This window comes from Falco punctatus (assembly GCF_963210335.1).
Source record: "Falco punctatus genome assembly, chromosome: 16".
NCBI classification, from domain to species: Eukaryota; Metazoa; Chordata; class Aves; order Falconiformes; family Falconidae; genus Falco; species Falco punctatus.
The window spans coordinates 8798980-8821191 of NC_137596.1; the positions used below are offsets into that span (position 1 = coordinate 8798980).

Genomic DNA, 22212 nt, shown 5'->3' on the forward strand with positions numbered 1-22212 from the left:
GGGACGGGGGATCGGGGGATCGGGGGGCCCCCGGGGCAGGGACGGGGGATCGGGGGATCGGGGGGCCCCCGGGGCAGGGACGGGGGATCGGGGGATCGGAGGGCCCCCGGGGCAGGGGGATCGGGGGGGCCCCCGGGGCAGGGACGGGGGATCGGGGGGCCCCCGGGGCAGGGACGGGGGATCGGGGGGCCCCCGGGGCAGGGACGGGGGATCGGGGGATCGGGGGGCCCCGGGGCAGGGACGGGGGATCGGGGGATCGGGGGGCCCCGGGGCAGGGGGATCGGGGGGCCGGGCAGCGGCCCGGTACCGCTGTCTACAGAGCGAGCCACCGGAGGGCGGGAAGCCGAGCGCACAGGCTGCTCCTCAGCGCGGCAGCGGCGGACAGCGCCTCCCTCAGCGGCGAGCGCGGCGGTTAAACGGCCGGCGGGCTCTGCTGGCGGGGGCGGGGTCTGCTCCGGCGCGAGTCCAGCGCGAGTGACGTCACTTCCTGCCCCGCGGTGCCCGGCGGCTCCCGCGCGGTGCCCGGCCGCGGCGCTGCCGAGCGGGGCCGGGGGCAGCGAGAGGCCCGGCGGGTGGCGGCGGCGCTGCGCCCCCCGCAGAGCACTCGGGCCGCTGTCGGGAAGCCCGGGGGGGTGCCGGCGTACCGGGCAGCAGCAGCTCCCCGCTGGCCCCCGGCGGGGCCCGCGCTGTGAGCTCGCGGGGCGGCTCGGGCGAGTTGGTTTTAAAAGAAAATGGCTCAAACTGGGAAAGCGCTTGTCGTTCAGGGCAAGGGCATCTCGTCAGGGAGTTATGGCCAAAACAGCTCTGCGAGCAATTCGCCTCCTAGTTTGTTGAGCAGTCCTGCTTGTGTGCCATCGTTAGCCCTGGGCAAATGGATGCCAAAGGAACGAACAGCAAGGGTTAATATAGCGGGAGGGGGGCTGGGGGGGGGCTGTAGGCATCATCTAGTTACCTGCCTTGCCAGGACAGGGTCAGAAAGTTACTTTCCAGTAAATGTGGCTGAGCTGGCACTGCCACAAAAGAACACAAACGCGCACTGAGGGTATGGAAACGTCCAGGAATCAAAAGACAGGTCGTGCCTTTGGTATAGATAAGTTGGGAACCATCCTCCTATTCTACTGCTGCGGTGATGGCACTAAGTAGTTCAGCATGGTGAAACCTTCCTATAAGTACCATATGGTTTTGGGGTGATGTCACAGTCCAGTATACCCTAGATGGTTTGACTCATGGAACACCTTGCCAGCACACTTCTTCCTCTTAGAAACTGTCTCTTGCCAATGAGTTTGTGAAACATGGGAGAGATGGCAAAGAAAACCTCAATCAGAGAGAGGGACACACTTCACTGTGATTAGCGCTGAAAATATTGATTACAATAGGACAGGAATCTAGTACCACTTTTTAGGGAGGAGATTCAGCCCTTTGAAATACCTTCTTTTTCTTCATCACTAATAATGTTACAGCTCCTAAAACCTTCATTTTCGTTTCCGGAATGAGCCTTCACAGCTTTATCAAGCCTGTTCGCTCTGGCAGTGTTCTCGCCGACCAAAGTGGCTGATGTACAGTCACTTTCCTTAGCTGATCCTCAGTGTATTAGCAGCATTCCGTTATTGCCAACATGATCTCTAGAAGGAAGAGCTATAATAATAATAATAATCATAATTTTAAAAAGACAGAAAAAAGACTTTTGCTGAAAACACAGCCAAGTAAATTCAGGTTGCAAAACCCGAATTCTATGAGTTTTGGGAAATGGCTATGAGCAGCAGCCATTTCAAGAGTACCTCTGTAATCAGTCGGACCATTTAATGGGGGAATGGAGAGCAAAATGCATTTTTTAATTGAGTGTATTTGGTTTTTTCCAGACATTAGAAGAAAGGCAGGATTTTATTTACAAGATGGCAATACAGAGTAAACACAATCCATCTCTGCTCTTTCCAGGAGGAAGTATTTCCTCTCCAGTGTTTTTTCAAGTGCACGCATGCTCAGCCACAAAAACTTGGGTTTTTTTCAGGTCACTCCCCAGCCAAGACCAGGAGACTCTACAGTTCCTGTGCAATATTAAATGTTTCAGAATGGTATTAACCCCCCCCCCGTGATTACCCAGTTTTAGTTGGCAGGGACTTGGTAGCTGGCTGGGCTGAAATTCAGTTTCAGGCTTGGAAGATAAGAGGGTGCTGATGGGTCCTGTGGATATAGTATTATGGGCACAACGGGCACTATTTGTTTATTATTAGCCAGAAAGGATGCAAAACTAAAAACTAGAATCTATCACCCAGAGCAACCTCAAAAGCACTTCTGGGAACTCTGCTTCTGGGTCTCCATGACAAGGGAAAGACGGACTGAGTCAGCTACTAGTAAGCAATAAGTTACTGCATTCATTTTTTCTGCATCACCTCACACTGCATTGTGCCCTGGGAAGCAAAGACACCATTCCGAAAAGCAAACCCCCACCTGCCTCCTGCTCAACTCGTGCCTGAGACAGGCTTCAGGGGGTGACCTTGGGCAAGGCCAACTGCACAGAGTTGTTCCGAGTGATGGCTGCGTTACTCCCCTCTCTTCCGAGAGGGAGTAACTGGGAACTCTTCCCAACAGAGCCACTCCAGAACTTACACAAAGATACCCATCTAGCTTTTATTTGCTTCCTCCGTGACCCCCAAACGATAAGGTACTCGCAGCCTGAATGGCAGGGATAACAGAAAGCAATGATATGTAAGAACCTGACCAGAAGGTGCATGTGGTTCTCCTGGGTATTGCCTCGGTGCCCAGAGAATTTTCTGGGCTCACCTGTTCCAACAGTTCAGCCTTTTCCTCGTCAAGATGAGCAACGCGCTCTTCCAAGGTGGGATCGTGACTTCAAGTGCTCCTCCCACCTGCTGTGCAAGTCCTTGGATGTCAGAGCCAGCATGTTCTGCTTCTGCATCTGTGAAAGCAACAGTGGCAGAAGAAAAAGTAAGGTGGCCGGAAAAGACAAGAGCGCAGGAGAATGCAGTAACTCACACAGAAACAGGCCTAAGCCCTCCTCCACCCATCCAAGACCTATGGCCAAGGTTGATGTGGAGTGTAAAACACACCTTAGGAACCATAACCAAGAACAGCAGCTGGAGCTGATGGGAAGAAGGAATACTCTAGAAGTGACAGGATGAGGTTGCAACTTTGGGGAACAAGATGACGTGTCCACGCACACACAAAATTACCCTACAGCTTTCCTGCAAAGCTCCTCTGGTTCCCTCTATACTTCAGTTTTCATAAGAACACTGCAAAACGTGGTGCAAAAGTACAACATTCGCTCCTACTTTCAACAGCTACACTCAGATTTATTCATATAGTTACAGACATTAAGGACATTAGTTTTCAACTTTTTTTCCAACTCCTTTTGCAAGTGCAGCTTGTCTCTCTCCAGGTCACTGTGGTAGCGTGTAGTAACTTCAAGTGAAGCTTCTGGCACAGATTGCTTTTTAGGTGCATCAGCAAGCTCCTGCTGCAGTTGTCCAAACATGCCCTAACGAAACAGTAAAATGAGCATGAAGAAAGTTCTAAGAACATGAAATACACCTTTAACTTACTTTATTATACAATTAGACCTGTCTTTAGATTGAACCCAAAGGTATGAAATTTTGCCTGCCACCAGCAGGCCTCTGCGCAGATGATGAACCTCTCATCGTCTTTCTCAGCTGAGCACCTTTGACTATCAGCAGCTGTTCATGAGGATTTCTGGTTCCTAACACATAAAAAAGGCTCAGGTATTGTTCTTCCTTGAACAATACACAAGCACACACTGCAATCAGGTATTTTTTTCTAACAAAACCCAAAGAAATCTGTTGTGATCTAAGAGCCATAGTTTGACTGCAAATATTACTCTGGTGACTGAAGGCAGGACTTTGTGTTAGATTGTTCTTTGTTCTGTTTCTTCACTATACAAATATAATTAAATGAATACAAATATCTGAAAGCTCTTTTGAGATACACTTTAAGAGTATGTTGAATCACATCCTCTTGTAGTCTTCTTACTGAGCTCGTTTTAGAATAACAACTGCCTTTATACTGATAGATTAGGTTTACAAAATTCTGGATAGCTCATATATATATATATACACACACACAGTCTTCAAAAGGAGCCTGTTATTTTGGTAGTAAGAATACAAAGCAAGTCACAGATTAAAATGATTGACAGTACTGCTGGAGTGTGGCTACATATCATAAAAGAGAAGGGAAAGCTTAAGGTCACCATCTGACATGAACTTTGAGGAACATGCAGGCCCCTCAGAACCCTCAAAACACATACAGAAATCAACAGCTGGACATTACTAATACTCTTCAATCTAGATAGCAACTAAAAGAGAAACTGTAGAAGAATGGCTGCAGAAGCGTGGCCTTAGAATCTCTGAAGATCTGCACAATCCAGGCCTGGTATTAGAATAGGCCTGTAATCAGAACTGTGCTGAAGTTGCTGTGCTGAAGTTAACAAGAAAGGTAGCCTTGAGCTATTCTTGAATCCTGAGACCAAGTAATTATGTTGTGCCAACAGGCCGTGGCTGTAACAAGCTACAGCTGCTGGGAAAGCAGGTGCAGGGCCAAGAAAGAGAGGGAGCGGTATGGGAAAATAGGGAGTAACAAACTACAAGGCTGAAGCACAGCAACACAATTAGCTACATGGATAGAATGCTTATTTTAGTCATGATAATTAGGGGTGTGAGAACCACGCGCGTTTAGAGAATACTAACCAATTATATTTCTGCTTTACGAATGTGCATGTGTATCGGTTCTATATAAGTAGCGTTAGAAACTAATAAAGTTGAGCAAGATGCGTAACTCATATTGAGCGTCTTCTTGACCCCAGCGAACCCTTCTTCCAACAAGAAACTATTTTTTCCCCTCTGTAGAAGCTTCGTATAAATCCAACCCCAACCACTTCACTTGTCTGCATCTTCATTTCTCAGCCCTCGTGTATTGGACGGTTCCTGCTTTTATACCACTCTCATTCATGTCATCAGTGCAATACTTATATAAAAAACATCAAATACAAAAACTATTCTATAGGGCATATGTCTTAGGGTTAGATTTAACTTAAATCTTAAGGTTTAAGTCTTAGGGATAAGTCTTAGGGTTAAGTTTTCGGGTGAAGTCCTATTGTTAAGTTTTAAGGTTAAGAAAGGGTTAAGTCTTAGGGTTATGTCTTAAGGTTAAAGTCTTAAGATTAAATCTCAGGGTTAAGTCTTAGGGTAAAGTCTCAAGTATAAGGCTCAATGTTAAGCCTCAGGGATATGTCTTAAGGTTCAGTCTTAGAGTTAAGTCTTAAGGTTAAGTCTTAGGGTTAAGTCTTAGGGTTTAGTCTTAGGGTTAAATTTTAAGGTTAAGTCTTAGGGTTAAGTATTAAATTTAAGTCTTAGGGTTAATTCTTAGGGTTAAGTCTTAAGTTTAAGTCTTAGGGTTAAGTCTTAAGGATGAGTCTCAGGGTTAAGTCTTACGGTTAAGACTTAAGATTAAGTCTTAGAGTTATGTCTTAGGGTTAAGTCTTAAGGATAAGACTTATAGTTAAGTCTTTAAGGTTACGTCTTAGGTTTATGTCTTAGGGTTAAGTTTTAGGGTGTTGTCTTAAGGTTAAGTATTAATATTAAGTCTTAGGGTTAAAGTCTTAAGATTTAATCTCAGGGTTAAGTCTTATGGTTAAGTAATAAGTTTAAGTCTTAATTTTAAGTCTTGGGGATAATTCTTAGGGTTAAGTCTCAAGGTTAATCTCAGGGTTAAGTCTTAAGGTTAAGTCTTAGGGTTTAGTCTTAGGGTTCAGTCTTAGGGTTCAGTCTCAGGGTTATGTCTTAGGGTTAAGTCTTAGGGTTAAGTCTTATGTTTAAGTCTTAGGGTTAAATCATAGGGTTAAGTTTTAAGTTTAAGTCTTAGGGTTAAAGTCTTAAGATTTAATCTCAGGGTTAAGTCTTATGGTTAAGTAATAAGTTTAAGTCTTAATTTTAAGTCTTGGGGATAATTCTTAGGGTTAAGTCTCAAGGTTAATCTCAGGGTTAAGTCTTAAGGTTAAGTCTTAGGGTTTAGTCTTAGGGTTCAGTCTTAGGGTTCAGTCTCAGGGTTATGTCTTAGGGTTAAGTCTTAGGGTTAAGTCTTATGTTTAAGTCTTAGGGTTAAATCATAGGGTTAAGTTTTAAGTTTAAGTCTTAGGGTTAAGTCTTAAATTTAAGACCTAGGGTTAATTCTTAGGGTTAAAATCTTTAAGATTAAGTCTCAGGGTTAAGTTTTAAGGTGAAGTCTAAACGTTAAGTATCAGGGTTATGTCTTTGGGTTAAGTCTTAAGGTTAACTTTTAGGATTAAGTCTTAGGGTGAAGTCTTAAATTTAAGTCCTAGGGTTAAAGTCTTAGGGATAAGTCTTATAAGGTTAAATCTCAGGGTTAAGCCTTAAATTTAAGTTTTAGTGTTAAAGTTTTAAGGTTAAGTTTCAGGGTTAAAGTCCTAGGGTTACTTCTTAAGGCTAAGTCTCAGGGTTAAGTCTTGGTGTTAAGTCCTAGGGTTAAGTCTTAGGGTTAAGTCTTAATGTTGAGTCTTAGGGTTGATTTTTAAGGTTAAAACTTACAGTTAAGTCTTAAGGTGAAGTCTTAGGGTTAAGTCTTAGGGTTAAGTCTCAGGGTTATGTCTTAAGGTTAAGTCTTATGGTTCAGTCTTAGGGTTAAGTTTTAAGGTTAAGTCTTAATGTTAAGTCTTAGGGTTAGGTCTCAGGGTTAAGTTTTCAGGTTAAGTCTTAGGGTTACGTCTTAATGTTAAGTCTTAAATTTAAGACCTAGGGTCAATTCTTAGTGTTAAAATCTTTAAGTTTCAGCTTTACTTCTTAAGTTTAAGTCTCAGGGGTCTTAAGGTTAAGTCTTAAGATAGGATTAAGTCTAAGGGTTAAGCCTTAGGGTAACAGGCCTCAAAGGCATGAAGAACATGAGAATGGCGGTGCTGGGTCAATGGGTCTGTGCTTTCTCTAGTGCTCTCCTTGCTACCACCTAGCAGTCAGCTGGCATATTCATGGGCACAGCCAGGACCAGCCCAGCCTCTTGTTTTCCAGGGAGCCGATCACCACACATATGGGAAACAGACAGTAGACAAGACGTAGTTCTTCATATTCTTTCCCTTGTTTTGCTAGAGAACCTAAAGTTTGATATACCTTATTTTGTTTATATTTACATTGGCACTTCAGTGGGTCCAGACTAAATGGCAACTCTCTACCTGACTGCTGCAAAAATTGGATTGAGCCCTCGGTTAGTAACCAGCCGTTGGTTAACTTTGTCTTTGAAATACAGCAACCTATGGTGGAATAGGAAACTGAGACAGTTAGGGACATTGGTTGTATTTACTTGAAGGAGGTGGAAAATTTTCTAGGGAATTTTTTTAATAGTGTTAGCATAAAAATCCTGTATGTGGCACATGAGCGACTGCTCTAGGCAAATGGCTTTTTAGAATTAGAAGCCATCCCTGCCTTAAGTGACACATTTAGAAAAAGTCTCTACATGAATAATAAGCTCACACAGCAAAGCTGCAGCTACCTGATAGCACAGTATTTTTCCTGGTTTGGAGGATTTTTTTATTCATCTAAAACTTTCCAACGGTTGTCACTGCTAGTTTACTCCCTGTATAACAAATAAGTAGTAAAGGAAGGTGTTTTCATACAATGGAACAATCTGCATGTTTGCATATTTTTAACAGCTGTTGCAAAGATGTACTTGAAACCCTAAAGAGCTTTTACTTTTTATACTACTGAAAACCACGCTACACAGCTTTTTGCAAATTTCCAGTTTGGAGAATCGCACAGTAATTGTTCATTTGTTTCCATGAAAGAAAAAAACCCCAACACATCCTCCTTTAGAGGCAATATATTGCTGCAGATTTTAGATCTATCTTTTCTATTTCATCTACCTCTTCTCAGCTCAGAAAGGTGTACTTCTTTAGAAATTCTTTTCGTTTGATATGTTAGAACATCTCTGTGTATTAGTGAAAAAGGAACTGGACCTGCCCTTTGTCTCACTAAATTCTCATTTCCATAATACATGCAGTTTTCCTTTACTCATTAAAGAAAATTACCAAATCCCATACAGCTACCTGGGATCATGGATCAATCTGTGTATGTGTGGCCCAGCATTACTTTTTGCAACTGATCTAAAATTCTGTGCCAAATGCTATCATAACCCAGGAATGGAAATAATAGGGATGACGTACTTTGCATATCTTCTCTGCAGGTTGTTATGACCCACTGCAAGTAAATAAGAAAAAATACAGGTAGTGGACATTTCTAAATAAACCTCTGACATCTGAAGAAGTCATTTTAATATCAGATTTATTCTCACCATACTTTCTGCATGGAAGACCAGAAGAATCTATGCTTTTAATACAATTTGTGCAGGAAAGCATTGGCAAAAATACTAGAGTACTTGTAATGTTTGTTCCTACATCAAACATGCCGAGGTGAGGCTTAAAAGCCCACCAGTGAATTCACATTTGCCGCAGTGCTGTTAGTAAAAGCTGTAATTATCCGTACTTTTTTGAGAATGCTTAAAATGAAAACACAACCTAACTCTCAGTTATAGAACAGTGCAGCACAGCAAAGACGTCATCATCTAATTTTTTCATTATAAGATGTGGGTGCATAACCAAGAAGAACACTAAATTATTTCTTAGTAAACCTTTACAGCATAAAACCATTTAGTGGGGCAGTGCAAATCAGAACATACTCTGACTAACACGAAAGAACACTTCTGTTGTATAGGTAGACAAAAAAATTTGTGGGACAAAAAGACTTAGTGGGGTATTTTCATTCTCACAGTGCTGTTTCCTCTCCTTTCGTTGTCAGTAACCTAGCTACCCAGTGATTTTGGGGGGACGTTAGGGTTAACATAGATGTTAGGTTAGCTTTAGATGCTTTACATGTTAGAGATGCATTCCTCGTGATTCTGCTCCATGCACAAGAAAAAGCCCAGTTTGCCTTTGCCTGGAGCGGGACTCAGTATGTTTTCAAACAGTTTTCTGCAAGGATACAAACACTGCCCCACTATCGCTCACAATGCTCCGGCCACAGTCCTAGCACAGATCACCATTCCACCTGGCCTCACAGTGTATCGATACATTGATGGCATCCTCAGCGGGGCAGAAGGGCCAGAAAGCGTTACAGATGCAATGAAAAACATTTGGGCAACACTAATCAAGTTGGGACTGGAAGTCCCAGAGTCAAAGTGCCAAGGGCCAGCACGAGAAGTTAAATTCCAAGGAGTCTGGTGGGTTGCAGGAGCTGCCTCTCTTCCACCAGACTCACTGGAAAAGAAAGAATCTGGGCACAATCCATCCAGTACGCTGGAACTACAACAAGTTCAAGGGACTGTGAAGTACTGGTGTAACCATATTCCTGCCTTTTCTGTCATTGCTCGTCCCTGGTAGAATTTGTTATAAAAGGGAAAATCATGGCAGTGGACATCTCATCAGCTCTGTGGTACCGTCAAGTTCCCCTTCCTGCAGGAGCATAACAGAGCCTGGCCGCGGGGTCTCCACTCCGCTCCAGCCCCCGTTACCCCTGTCAGCACGTGCTGAGGTTGCAGGCTGCGCTGCTTAGGGAGCCGTGGCAACACACACTTAGGATGGTGAATGCCGGCCATCCTGAAAGCGACAGCTGTCTTTTACCCTAAAAACCTTCCTGTAATACTATGCTTCTCTGAGGTCCCAGTTTTCTCGAATTGCCCCCACCCCAAAGCAATTTCCCCACAGGGTCCCTAAGCAAGGCAGTGGAGGAGTGGCTCTCTCAAACTCCCTCCCAGCCCTGCCCTGGCTGAAAGAAGGCAGAAAGAAGCCTTCAGATGAGGGAAGTTCTGGCTGCAAGAGAATACAAGCTGACCAGGTCTTGGGATCCACTGACATCAACAGAAATTAGGTGAAAACTCCCCTTTCACATGAAACTCAACTCCCAAACCAAAAAACAGTTGTGATGGGAAACTATGGTGGGGGTGGGAAATCAGCGCTGAGGGCAGGAAAGCATCAGCAGGATGGGAAACCATTGAGATGGGAAGTTGTTCTGTCATTAAAAGTCAAACTGTCACAACGCTGGCTGACCCAGGTGCTGGCGGAATGATCGCCATGGAGATGGAACCCCAGAACACTGTGTGCCCCAACAAACGCCACGCTGGCCAACTGCCACGGCATAGAGCAGCACGCTCCTCGTGGTGCTCCTGCCCTCCGGGTAACCCCCAACCAGCTGTGCCGGCCAGCATCTCACCCCATCACCCCCCTTCGCTTCTGCCAACAGAGAGGTTCCCCCTCCAGCTGCCGACGGCATCAGAGGTGCCTGGCACAAGCTTCACCACTCTGACCATGCCGCCACCAGTCACTGCTGGTGTGCTGCCCTCTGTCCCAGGGCTGCTGATCACCGTTTGGCCTTCCCAGCTCCACACTGTCACCCATCAGCCCGCCCAGGCAACCTGGCAGGGGGTGCAGGGGCCCCTGGGGGACTCGGGGCAGGTTGTGCAGCTGCCACACGTGCTGCAGCTCCCCAGCGCTGTGCGGCTGCCCCCTCTGCCTGCTCCTTGTCCCCCTGCCTATGGCCAGGGACAGCAAGTAGTGATGGGACACTTGTGCCCCACCAGCCAGTGGGGCTGGGCCCATGGGATGTGGACCAGGGGCAGCCCCTCTACCCTACGGGCTGCACTGTGCTGAACGTCCCTGCCCATGCTGGGCCCCTGCCACCCCAACACCCTGTGGCTCAGCACTGCGTGCAGGTCCCCCCTGTGCTCTGCACCCATCCTGGCAGCGCCCAGAAACTGTTGGAGGCCTTTAACAACGACGTGGTGGCCAGTGAGGGTGGCATCCCTGCTGCCACCCCCTGCCAGCCTGCCCTGGATATGCTCTCTGGCAGAAGCAGGACCAAGCACCAAGGTGAGGTCTGCAGGGTGGCAGAGCCCATAGGGGGTGACCTGCACCAAGGAAGGCTTGCATCACCCTGGGGGTGGCTTGGCTTCGTTTGCTTTTTCAGAAGTGGTGACCACCCCACCAAGCCCAGAGAATCTCCTGGACCTGCCCAAGCTGGGGCCAGATGCCTTCAACGAGGCCTCTCCTGAGCTGGCAGAGGACAATCTGCAGTTTCAGGATGAGCATTCGGCCACCATGGACAGCAGTGACCTGCTCACCTGGCTCTACAGCATCCTGGAGCTCCCTGAAGTTTTCAGCGGCTCCTGCTTGACCACCCTCCTCAACAAGCTCCCGGAGCTCTCAGAGTACGTGGCAAAGGGTGGCTGCTCCAAGGAGCAATCACTGGTGGCAGGGCTGGGGGACAGCAAGGACACTGACTGTGGTGTCCCTGATGTCCCTGTCTTGACCACCACCCTCAACAGGATCCCTGACCTCTTGGAGTGCATGATGGAGGGCGACTGTCCCAAGGACCAAGTGGTGGCTGCAATGCAGGAGGACACCAACCCCTCCTGGCAGAGGGTGGCAACATCCCCCTTGCTGGACGCCAAAGGCAAGCAGGGTGGGCTGGCAGCGGTCTTCCCCACCCGGCTGCCAGAGAGTCCCATGGAGCCCTCTCAGGAGGGTCCTATGGACACTTCAGAGGAAAGCCCCTTGAAGGGATGCTCAGAGGGTCCCCACCAGGGTCTCCCAGAGAGTCCTCAGCAGATCCTGCTGAAGAGTCCCCTGGCCAGCCCCCGACTGCACCCCAGCATCATCCACCCTGCATGGCCCAACTGGTGGAGGAGGTGCTGCGGAGGCAGCCCTGGGTCATTTTGACCCTCTTGCCACCACCACCGGGCATCTCCTCCTGCCAGGTGGTGCCCAGATCAGGCAAGGCTGCTGGCAAACAGGCCAAGTGCCCCACATTGGCTGACACCCTCAGGATGCCAGAGACGTCCCCACGGGGCAGCATGCCACCCAAGAAGAGGAAGAAGATGGTGGTGTGCCCGGTGGCAAAAAGCTCCAAAACCCTCTGGGAGGGGAAGCCGGACAGGGATGCCACGGCGGTGGGCTGTAGTGGGGAGCAGGGGTCAGCAGCAAGCAGAGGGCATCCAATAGCGACTACGTGCCCACCAAGCGAGCCAGAACCCTGAGGAACACCAGGAGACAAAGTGCTCCACACCGCGCCAGTCACAGTTGATATATTGATAGAGAAGGTGTGGAGCACAGATCCCTCTGACGTGTGACCTGCACCCGCCCACTGCAACCCCAGCCCTCTACCAGATCTGTCTGTCTTAATTCATTAAAGGCTTGATGTTCCTTGCACAGTGCCTCTGCCTGCGGTCATTCACGCAGCGGGAGATGAGGGTTAATGCAGCCCCTGCCACATGCAGAGATCTGACCCTCCACCTTCCCCTCTGTCGAGGTGACACCTTCACCGAGCTGACCCACTCTCTAGAGTATTTACAAATGAAGGGACTTCTCATCAAGGGAGGCAGCCTTGGCAGGGGTGAGAAACAAAGACCAGGCAGTGGAAAGAGCACCGTTATCTATGTTGCGCAGGAAGAAGACTTCCAATGAGGAAAGTTCTGGCTGCAAGAGAACACAAGCTGATCAGGTCTTGGGATCCACTGACACCAACAGAAAATGAGTTTAAAATAGGACAAAGATAATTGTGGTAGTGGGAGATGGTGACCTCTAACGGAAATAGTTCTGCCCCAAAGAGGCCAAAATCCCGCTTGGGGAGCATGCGTAGTCCGTAAAACACTTCAGCAGTGCTACTGAGGATGCGTACGCATTTGCATTAGAAGCGAGAAACCAGTCACCAAACCTGTGTATGACACATGACCATGCAACGTGCGGCGCTCTGAGAAAGGCCCCGAACCCCTTCTCAGTGTTCCAATTGGACCGAAAAACTTTGCATGCACTTTTTAATCGCTGCCCCCCAAGTGATTTCCCCACAGGGTCAGTAAGCAAGGGGGTGGCGGAGTGGCTCTCTCAGACCCCCTGCCAGCCCTGCCCTGGGCGCCGGTGCCTCCGGCCCTGCCCCAGCAGACGTTGCTGCGCTGATGGAGGGGCTCCCTCCCTCTCCACTGCATTTGCAAAGGGAATGGCTGGCTCACCCTTTGCTGCCCATGCAGCCAGCCCTCACCTTTAGCTGCTGTCATTCCCAGGGGCGCCGGCTCTCTCCCAGCACCCTCACACCTTCTCCCTGCGACACTGCGAGAGAAGCGTTCACCAGGCACACGGGTGCCGTCACTGCCCTGCGCAGCTGGGCACCCCAGAGTGGCACTGCCTGACTGCCTCCCTCACCAAGCACCTCCACCTCCACAGTCTCAAGCTCCATCCCTTTAGATGGAAAGGGGGGGTCACTTTATTGAGAAGTAACCGTTCCTCATGAGGAACACAGTCTCTTCAGGAGGCAAAATACTTTAGTAGCGTTTAGAAACAAAGCTGGGGCATTTGGGGGGCCACCTCATCACTACTCCAAACAATGTGTCCTTTGTGGAGAAAAACTGAAGAGCTAGACAGTTTCCAGAGGACAGCAAAACCTGACCTGCTGAGAGCTTAGGACAGTGCACGTCATGTTCTTCTTCACACTTGGTGCACATTTGACAAGCTGCGAGATGATGGTAATTTACTTCCTTCAGAGAGGACAGCAAGACACTGTTGCTAACTCAGCTTAGGTTTTTTGGGTTTTTTTTCTGGTTGACCAAGCAAAGAAACAGAGGCAGTTTCAAAGTGCGCAGAAGCACAGCTGCAGACATAATTCCTGCTGTCACGCAGGCAGCAGGAGTGAACTTCATCCCTTTGGGTCCTTTTGAGAACACCAAGCACCCAGATTGTGCTGAAGGATGTTTTTTTACATAGGGGACCCTCGGAGAGAATCAGACATGTCCAGTTTTATTCCCTGGGAAAATGCCCTGACACTGCCCTGCCCCTCAGGTGGCGTAGGACAATTAAACTTATTAGTAAGCATGGGCTGATTCCTGGCCCACCATGATTCGAACAGCAGCCCACAAATCCCTCAACTAGTTTTGTTCTGCCTGTACTTACGACAGTTACATTGCTCTATGTTGTGGGGGGAAGCAGATCACACAGCTTGCTCCTTTGATGCGCAGGGCTGCATTTCAAAGGACTACGACAAGCCCAGAAGAGCACAGCACAGTACGGCTTACGAATCAAGTAAATATTGCATCACAAACCACAATGCATGTGTCTGTCTGAGAAAATGGGGTTTATGTAGGCACATGCGAAATGGGTCTCCTGCTCAAAACCCAGCAAATCCTGTTTAGAAAAGTTCATATACTGAAATGATAAGGCAACATACTTCTGGATTTGTCTCTAAATCCCCATGGAGATGTAATTCCTGTAAACTCACTGCCATCTGAAATCGTACAGCTAGAGGCACTTTTACGTAAAGCCAAGAAAGCTCAGCTAGAAGGCAAAGATCCTTCTTAAGGGAACGGATCATCTGTAACTACAAGACACCTTCCCGCCCACTGAAACATAACAGCAGAGTTAAAAGCAGTTTTTAAATTCCAAGTGGAAACATTCAAAGTTTTAAAAGTACAGGACATTCTCTTCCTAGCACAAAATAATCAACTTTTCCCTACTTCTCTGCAAACCTTAACCCCAGTGTTTTGTATTTTTCACGCTACAGCACAGAAAGCCAATCTCAACAGCTGCACAACGGCTTCCAGTGCCAGTGTGCAAAGCATTGAGGAGTCTGGGCTCAGTCTTGGCAGTACAGGAGTGATCCACCTCAAATGCACTGCACAGCCTGCATCTGGGGGTATCACAGGGCAATAGTTAATCACTGCTTTTCCTCCCAGTAACAATAAAAAGAGAAAAAAGAAAATCTCCTTACTTCCACGGCCCTTCTTTACAGGCTAGAGGTTTATGGAAGTGATGACCCATTTCACCCTACATACAAGACACCTTTTGAACAATTTTTAAAGCTGTCCCTAAAACCCTGGATTTTACACAACAATCAGTCCAAAGAAAGTACAGAGGTCTCTGCTCTACTGGACACATGCAGGAACACTTGTGTTTACTGGACACCTTTGTAAAGGGAAAAGGCATTACACCAGCGTACCAGATCCTTGCCCAAAAGACTTTTCAAACCACCTGTTTGTTGACGCAGTCACTGCACTTCAACCCTTCCACCCATGACAACATCCTCTCAGGGGGCAGACTTGCCTGCACTTGATCACAGAACCAGTCAGCAGAGTTCAGATTGAACCAAGCTAAAAACCGGGCCCAACCTCTACGTTCACGGTTGGGATACACAGCTCCTATCACAGGGCTCACACTGTAGTCCCACCTGAGTTACGTATCTGAAGTTGCATTTCTCACGGGTCAAATATTCCTCTTCAGATCTGCCTTGAAACTGAGGGCTCATGATCAGCGAGAGAAGAGAGTTCCTTGCCTCCTGTGCAGTCAGGTCACATTCCCCTGCTAAAAGCAGCCTGCTCAGGCCTCCCATTTGTGTACAATCTGTTAAAAGAGTAAAACCAAGTCTGAAGGTTATTCATTTGCTTCCTTAAACATCCTACCATTTGCAGCATTCGGCCCCCAGAAGGCGACTTCTGTCATAGCAACTTCTCCAAGCAACCTGCTATAAAAGGCAAGTCAACAGAATCACCAACAGCCAGGTCTGTACCCTCGGGGACAGACTTTCAAAGCTCTTTGGACGATTGCACTGGATCTGCGTGCTTTAGACCCCACTGCGTGGATTTACTATTTTACTGGCAAAGGTTTTATGTACCACACATGAACATCTTCAAAACACCTACTGTAATGATCTCATGCATAGACAGACACAATGATTCTCTAATATCACACAGGAAGAACTCAATGGATGCTCCTACCAAGGCAGTGGCTCCCTTCTGTAGCCACTGAACAAGCAAAAGGATGGATCAGAACGACATTATCAAGCTCTGAAGCAAAATTTCTGTCTTCCTCTAGCTGTAATTTAGAGCTTCATTGAGTGCTGAAGAGTGTCAGCCTGACAGCTCTGAAGCATGAAGCGCTTGATCCTCTGTGCCAGAACCGCACCAGCACTGGCCAAACAAGCTGCCTGTGTACTCACAGGGTCAGGGTCAGGGTCCAGGTCCAAGTTCCGGGTCTGGGTCTGTACTGCCCTGCCAGCGCAACACAGAAGTGAGGAAAGTAAAATGGAGATAGAAGTGTTCTTTCTCCACGTAATTGATGCTGGCAGCTTCTTGCCTCCAGCATTCCTGCACCTCAGGAGCTTGGGAAATGACAACAAATATGAAAGTTCCTGAAAATAATTTGCCTGACACACCACAGCGTAGCACTTCCGTATGCCCACACCACACTTCTGGCTCCCAGCTGCTCTCCCGTGCTTCCCTCTAGCTACCTTTGAGGCACCTTTTCCACCTCCTCAGATCTGGCCAGCTGAAGAACACCCAACTCATGGCTCTAACATTCTTCCCCTTCCTCTCAACATCTTCCTGGTGGTCTCAGCTTTCTGCCCTCCAGATTAGGGGTTTATCATAACAGGACAAGGATAGCACTGGGTTGTTTTTTTTTTCTGTAAGGAAGCCAAATACTTAAAACTCTTTATTAAAATATAAAAATTAAGAGGAAGGGAAAAGCCAAAATGACAGCCAAGTGGAAGTTTCATTTGGTGCTCAAACCACCTGAATACTTATGCTGCAGCTGCAGCCGAAAGCTGGCACTTAGATGGCTGATCAGGATAAAGCCCCAAATCCTGCCAGTAAGGTTTCAAATTACAAAATAATCCACCTAAGGGAGGGCAAAATGGATAAACACAAACATTGCCGTATGTTTACAGGGCCTTCACAGCACAATGGTTCTCTGATGGCACCGAGATCTTAGCAGTATGAAGAATTACAAAGGTCAAGTGCTGTTTATAAGCAACGTACCCTTAAATCAACACTAGTGACAAAAGAGCCAAGCACTTGACTTGCAGAACGGCAGATGATTTGTGACTTTCTCCACAGCTTCTACTACTGATGAAGCTTACAAACACCTCACCATTTGGGAACGACATCCGTTGCTAGTGTTGCTCTGGTTGGAAACTCAGCCAGAAGGAATTTGTCATTACAGGAATTCTCATGCCACTGAACTGGCAGCAAGGTACACAAGCCTCTTAATCCCTTCTTATACTTTTACACTTGTGCCATAAAACCATTCTCCACTCTCCATCTCACCACCTCTCCAAGCAGTAAAGGCCCATCTGCCACACACTTGTCACAAACTACATAGGATAATGACACAGGTTTCAAATACATCAGAAAGTATCAAATCAGAAACTTTAAAACATAAAAAATTAAAAAAAGGTGGCAGTGGGACACTATTTTCTACCTTGACTGTTAGGTTCACAAGCTGCTAGTAGTTAACATTAATGGCTCACTATTTCAAGGTCATGCTGGCAACAGTTCTGCAATGTGTGGATATCAGCGAGAGAATTGCTGCCTTTCACCAGTTCAGGTGCTCCACCTATACCTCGCCACAGATTTGTTTTGTTTTGGGTTTGTTTTTTTTTTAATGCTTATCAGGGTAGGATCTGCCTGCCAAGACCAGATTTTAAGTAAAGTTACATTACACTCCTCTTGATTTAAATACAGCAAGATAGCTCCACTGCTACGTTCTGCCACAAGAACGTAAACACCTCCAGCTTCATAGACACCCATACACTATTTTTGTAAGGAACAAATGACTAAACACGGAACAACACTATGAAAAAGCAAAAGAATGCACACAATCAGCATTTCCCTATTTGGACCAAAACCCGAAAATCTCTAACAGCAGATAAGTCTGAATTAAAAATCAACCACATCCAGATCCCAAATGGGGTAGGGGTTATTGTACGCCACAGACCTGGACTTGACTGTTGAAGGAAATGACGCACTAAGGAAAATTTGAGGGGGTTCTGCAGAAGTTTAATGAGAGCCTTGGCAACTTCACCTGGGACATGAAAGGTGAATGCGCTACACTACCACCCGCAATAAAGGAAACTAGTCTCGCATTTTGAGTCCAACACCACATCCGCAAACAAAATGAGGCTGCTAAGTTTGAGGAACACTGATGGAAACCTCACCTGCCATCCCAAAGTTATGCTATGGCATTTCTTCCCTTTTTGCCACTTTCCTCAGCCTTCGTACATCTTTTGCAGAATCCGAAGCAAGGGCCCATAGCTTCTTCCTGTTTCTAACAGTGAATGTCTGGGTTTCACACGTTGGTTTCTTGTGCGGCGCCAATAAGACCCAACACTTGCCTTCATAAATGCATCCGTACACTAGGGAAGAAAAGGAAAATTACCAGTCATGACACTGTACTTCCCACAGGGCAACAGAATGCCCCACTTTAAGAGAGGGTTTAAGACAGTAAGTAACCCTCAAGTATCTTCATAAACAAGCACAGTTTAATCACGTGCTTTTAATCTGACTACCGACACAATCTAACAAGAAGACACATTAAGGGAAGGAGAGCTGTATTTTAAAAAGTGGGGCTTCTCTTTCCTCTCCTGAGGGTTTACCATCCAGAGCTGGCTGAAGTTCTGAACCTGTAAACCACTCCCCCACGCTTCTATGCTTGCTCTGGGAAAGAAAGACGGCTGTTTGAACTCTTTTGCAGGTACAGTCTTTCTTTACTTTTGAGTTGGAATGAAATGAAAAGCTGCCATCAGTCCCACTTATGGCACAGAGACACACCTATGTTCCATGCACATGCCTGCACAGAAACGCACACAGAGGGAAACCATCCCTTGGGTCTCAAATACAGAAACAGCACTGAAAACCTTGACTTCTGTGAGTCCCTGCAGCATTCTCCGAGGTCAATATACAGCATGCTTGTGGCAGGATCACCACTGCATGTGCGTCACTTGCTTTCATTTCCATCTTCATCTAACCTGGCACTTGCCACCTCCAGACTGCAGCATTCATAAAAGCAATTCCATTTACTAGAAGCACAGCATGCATAAAAGCAATTCCGTTTACTAGAAGCACAGTGTGAACCTTCTGCATGAAGTCTGGTATTTAAAGAAATTGCTGTAAAGAACAAAAATCTGCCGGCACCACTGACACACATACACACTGTGTTTTCTGAACAGGGACGGTATATGAAACCTGCTAACTAAGGACTGTGACAGCTTGCTCCTTGCCCCTCTTCTTTTGCCCTCAGGCTGGTGCAGGAGCTCCTTTCACCAGAGCAGGCACACCACAGACACAGCCTCACCGAGGGGAAGGGTGGGGAGGGGATAAGGGCAGAGGGGGAAAGGAAAGACCCACAGAAGCAGCTTTGCCGCCCACTGCCAAAGCCACAGCCTGCTCATCCTGTCCCCTCGCCCTGCCTGTGCTGGTCTGTGCCTCTGTCCTCCTTCCCGCCCCTCCACTCCTCTCCCTGTCCCTCTCTCCTGCTGCTGATCCTGTATTCCCTGCAGCACCCCCCCGCCTCTCTGTCTCTGTCCCTCTCCAACTCTGCCGGCTCCTCACCAGTCCCTGTCCTTTCTCCATCCCTGCCCAGCCCCTCTCGCTCCCCCTGCCCCTCTGGCCGCCTCCTGTCCCTCTCCGGCCACCCCACCACCTTGACTCACCTCTCCACTGCCGCTCAGTGCCTCCCTTCCCCTCGTCCCTGCCCCACGGGGGCTCTGGGGCCAGGATCTGTGCTTGGACAAGCCCGGGCAATGGCCCCGGGCCTGCAGAGCCACAGGGCCCGATTGCAGGGCAGGGATGTCCCATAGCCTGCTGGGAGAAGGTGTGCCCCGGGGCATGCTGGGAGCTGTAGGCCCGGGGCTGCTGGCAGCCAGGTTGTTCCCAGGGCATGCTGGGAGCTGAAGGCCCGGGGCTGCCCCATGGCCATGTTGTTCCCAGGGCATGCTGGGAGCTGTAGGCCTGGGGCCATCCCACGGCCAGGTTGTTCCCAGGGCATGCTGGGAGCTGTAGGCCCGGGGCTGCCCCATGGCCATGTTGTTCCCAGGGCGTGCTGGGAGCTGTAGGCCCGGGGCCATCCCACGGCCAGGTTGTTCCCAGGGCATGCTGGGAGCTGTAGGCCCGGGGCTGCCCCATGGCCATGTTGTTCCCAGGGCGTGCTGGGAGCTGTAGGCCCGGGGCTGCCCCATGGCCATGTTGTTCCCAGGGCGTGCTGGGAGCTGTAGGCCCGGGGCTGCCCCATGGCCATGTTGTTCCCAGGGCGTGCTGGGAGCTGTAGGCCCGGGGCTGCCCCATGGCCATGTTGTTCCCAGGGCGTGCTGGGAGCTGTAGGCCCGGGGCTGCTGGCAGCCAGGTTGTTCCCAGGGCATGCTGGGAGCTGTAGGCCCGGGGCTGCCCCATGGCCATGTTGTTCCCAGGGCATGCTGGGAGCTGTAGGCCTGGGGCTGCCCATGGCCATGTTGTTCCCAGGGCGTGCTGGGAGCTGTAGGCCCGGGGCTGCCCCATGGCCATGTTGTTCCCAGGGCGTGCTGGGAGCTGTAGGCCCGGGGCTGCACCATGGCCATGTTGTTCCCAGGGCATGCTGGGAGCTGTAGGCCCGGGGCTGCCCATGGCCATGTTGTTCCCAGGGCATGCTGGGAGCTGTAGGCCCGGGGCTGCCCCATGGCCATGTTGTTCCCAGGGCATGCTGGGAGCTGTAGGACCGGGGCCATCCCACGGCCAGGTTGTTCCCAGGGCATGCTGGGAGCTGTAGGCCTGGGGCCATCCCACGGCCAGGTTGTTCCCAGGGCATGCTGGGAGCTGTAGGCCCGGGGCTGCCCCATGGCCATGTTGTTCCCAGGGCGTGCTGGGAGCTGTAGGCCCGGGGCCATCCCACGGCCAGGTTGTTCCCAGGGCATGCTGGGAGCTGTAGGCCCGGGCTGCCCCATGGCCATGTTGTTCCCAGGGCGTGCTGGGAGCTGTAGGCCCGGGGCTGCCCCATGGCCATGTTGTTCCCAGGGCGTGCTGGGAGCTGTAGGCCCGGGGCTGCCCCATGGCCATGTTGTTCCCAGGGCGTGCTGGGAGCTGTAGGCCCGGGGCTGCCCCATGGCCATGTTGTTCCCAGGGCGTGCTGGGAGCTGTAGGCCCGGGGCTGCCCCATGGCCATGTTGTTCCCAGGGCGTGCTGGGAGCTGTAGGCCCGGGGCTGCCCCATGGCCATGTTGTTCCCAGGGCATGCTGGGAGCTGTAGGCCTGGGGCTGCCCATGGCCATGTTGTTCCCAGGGCGTGCTGGGAGCTGTAGGCCCGGGGCTGCCCCATGGCCATGTTGTTCCCAGGGCATGCTGGGAGCTGTAGGCCCGGGGCTGCACCATGGCCATGTTGTTCCCAGGGCATGCTGGGAGCTGTAGGCCCGGGGCTGCCCATGGCCATGTTGTTCCCAGGGCATGCTGGGAGCTGTAGGCCCGGGGCTGCCCCATGGCCATGTTGTTCCCAGGGCATGCTGGGAGCTGTAGGACCGGGGCCATCCCACGGCCAGGTTGTTCCCAGGGCATGCTGGGAGCTGTAGGACCGGGGCCATCCCACGGCCAGGTTGTTCCCAGGGCGTGCTGGGAGCTGTAGGCCCGGGGCTGCCCCATGGCCATGTTGTTCCCAGGGCGTGCTGGGAGCTGTAGGCCCGGGGCTGCCCCATGGCCACGTCGTTCCCAGGGCATGCTGGGAGCTGTAGGCCCGGGGCTGCCCCATGGCCATGTTGTTCCCAGGGCATGCTGGGAGCTGTAGGCCCGGGGCTGCTGGCAGCCATGTTGTTCCCAGGGCATGCTGGGAGCTGTAGGCCCAGGGCTGCCCCATGGCCAGGTGGTTCCCAGCGCATGCTGGGAGCTGTAGGCCCTGGACAGCCCCATGGCCATGTTGTTCCCAGGGCATGCTGGGAGCTGTAGGCCCGGGGCTGCTGGCAGCCATGTTGTTCCAGGGCATGCTGGGAGCTGTAGGCCTGGGGCTGCCCCATGGCTAGGTTGTTCCCAGGGCATGCTGGGAGCTGTAGGCCCGGGGCTGCCCCATGGCCATGTTGTTCCCAGGGCATGCTGGGAGCTGTAGGCCCGGGCCTGCCCCATGGCCATGTTGTTCCCAGGGCATGCTGGGAGCTGTAGGCCCAGGGCTGCTGGCAGCCATGTTGTTCCACGGCATGCTGGGAGCTGTAGGCCTGGGGCTGCCCCATGGCCATGTTGTTCCCAGGGCGTGCTGGGAGCTGTAGGCCCGGGGCTGCTGGCAGCCATGTTGTTCCCAGGGCATGCTGGGAGCTGTAGGCCCAGGGCTGCCCCATGGCCAGGTGGTTCCCAGCGCATGCTGGGAGCTGTAGGCCCTGGACAGCCCCATGGCCATGTTGTTCCCAGGGCATGCTGGGAGCTG

The 22212-nt window shown here is 50.0% G+C and overlaps 1 long non-coding RNA gene across 2 annotated transcripts; it reads right to left on the reverse strand.

Moving 5' to 3' along the window:
• Positions 1 to 337: 337 nt before the first annotated feature.
• Positions 338 to 18800, reverse strand: LOC308054267. Of its 2 annotated transcripts, XR_013924053.1 has the most exons (4): positions 18000 to 18800; positions 15234 to 15406; positions 2782 to 2917; positions 338 to 1635 (listed from the first exon to the last, which is right to left on the reverse strand). It is a non-coding gene; the product is annotated as an uncharacterized lncRNA (long non-coding RNA). The 2 variants fall into 2 exon arrangements; XR_013924054.1 differs by having other exon boundaries at positions 1623 to 2917.
• Between the last annotated feature and the right edge of the window lie 3412 nt (positions 18801 to 22212).